Genomic DNA, 2466 nt, shown 5'->3' on the forward strand with positions numbered 1-2466 from the left:
CCTATGTGATCGTAATAAGATAATCTATAACTTTCAATTAAAAATATTCGGAAAAGATCTTCCAATAAAAGCAGTTTTTACGTATGTTACATTATATGCTCCCGGGTGAATCGAGTATTTTGATCGATGGGCTTCGTCCAAAATTATTGATCTAAGGTTGCCAATCTTAGGTATCCAAACTCTATTTCCTAAATAATACATCCCGTCAGACCTTATCCGAAATTTGGACTCTATGCCGTGCAGAATCTCATTCTTCAAATTCTCCTTCCTCAAAGCTTCCTTTTGATCTTCTAAGATTCGGGCCTTCAAACCGGTATTCACCATGGCTCCCAAAGCTCGCACCCTCGATGGTTTTACTCCTCCCTTTCGGCTCAAAGCATCGGCTACAACATTGGCTTTGCCTGGATGGTATTTGATCTCACAATCATAATCACTAAGCAATTCAATCCATCTTCTTTGCCTCATATTCAACATTTTCTGATTGAGGATGTGTTGAAGGCTTTTATGATTAGTGAAAATGGTGCATTTGGTGCCGTAGAGATAATCCCTCCATATCTTAAGTGCAAATACTACTGCTCCCAACTCGAGGTCGTGCGTAGTATAATTCTTCTCATGCACTTTAAGTTGTCTCGAGGCATATGCAATGACCTTATCTTTTTGCATCAATACGCATCCTAAACCTTGATGCGATGCGTCATAAAAGACCACGAAGTTTTTCGAACCCTCCGGTAAGGATAAGATAGGTGCATTGCATAATTTCTGCTTGAGAGTCTCGAATGCTTCTTCTTGCTTCTCACCCCAAATGAACTTCTTGTCCTTTTGGGTTACGGCTGTGCGCGGCTGTGCAATTTTCGAAAAATTTGTGATGAATCACCGATAATAGCCTGCTAATCCAAGGAATTGATGGATCTCTGTAGGGGTTCTTGGGGCTTCCCAATTCCTAATAGCTTCAATCTTGGCGGGGTCTACTTGAATTCCTTTTTCACTGACTATATGGCCCAGAAACTGCACTTCCTGTAACCAGAATTCACACTTGGAAAATTTGGCATACAACTTCTCATTTCGGAGTACTTCCAAAATTACCCTCAGATGTCGCTCATGGTCTTCTCGGCTTCCTGAATAAATTAATATGTCGTCTATGAAGACGATCACGAATTTATCCAGGTAGGGCCTACAAACTCTATTCATCAGGTCCATGAAGACGGCTGGTGCATTGGTTAACCCGAATGGCATAACCATAAATTCATAATGACCGTACCGGGTCCTGAAGGCTGTCTTGGGAATGTCCTCTTCCCGAACCCTCACCTGGTGATACCCGGATCGCAAGTCAATCTTGGAAAAATATGCTGCCCCTTGGAGTTGATCGAACAGGTCATCAATTCTAGGGAGAGGGTATCTATTCTTGATGGTCAACTTATTAAGTTCCCTATAATCAATGCACATACGCATTGACCCATCTTTCTTTTTAACKAATAGTACTGGTGCACCCYAAGGTGAGTAACTTGGTCTTATGAATCCTCTGTCTAGCAGCTCCTGAAGTTGGGTCGACATCTCTTGCATTTCCGATGGTGCCAAGCGGTATGGTGCCCTTACCACTGGGGCAGCTCCAGGAATTAAGTCGATACCGAATTCGACTTGTCTTTGTGGGGGCAGGCTTGGTAAATCTTTAGGGAAAACATCGGAAAACTCTCGAACTACAGGTAAGTCCTCAATACTAATCTCCTTGATCCTTCCATCAATTACATGGGCCAGGTACGCGGTGTAATTCTTCTTCAGATACTTTTGCATCTTTATGCAGGATACCAGCTTAATCATTCGATCTAACTTGTCTCCCTGGACCACAATTGGTTCCTTTCCCCCTCGAGGAATTCGGATAAACTTTTCTGAACAAACAATCTCAGCTTGATTTATTGGATAGCCAATCCATGCCTACAATTACGTCGAAACTTCCTAGTTCGATCGGTATAAGGTCTATGATAAAGTCCTCATTGGCTAAGTTCAGAGTGCAATTCAAAATTACCTTTCTAGCTTTGAATTCCTGACCATTGGCAAACTCGATTACAAAGGCGTCTTTCAATTTCTGGGGCTTTAAATTAATTTTCTGCTTAAAGTCTAGTGACACAAAACTTCTGTCTGCCCCTGAGTCAAATAGAACCGATGCAAATTCATTATTTAGAGGAAACGTACCTGAAACTACGTTGGGATCCTCTCTGGCTTCCCTGGATCCCAATTCAAATGCTCTGCCTCGAGCCTGACTTCCTGAGTTGCCTGTACTAACCTACCGAGTCTAGTTTGCATTTGCCCCTGCTTTCCTTTTTGGGCAAACATTCCTTATGTGGTCTGGACTTCCACAGTCGAAACATAACCGTTTCCGGCAATCCTTTGCCGTGTGGCCCCCTAGATGACACCTTTGGCAGATGATGCAATTCCCTCGATGCGGAAATTTGCACTTATTACATCTAACTG

The sequence above is a fragment of the Cynara cardunculus genome, assembly GCF_001531365.2.
Source record: "Cynara cardunculus var. scolymus isolate 2C chromosome LG 12, CcrdV1, whole genome shotgun sequence".
Taxonomy (NCBI): Eukaryota; Viridiplantae; Streptophyta; class Magnoliopsida; order Asterales; family Asteraceae; genus Cynara; species Cynara cardunculus.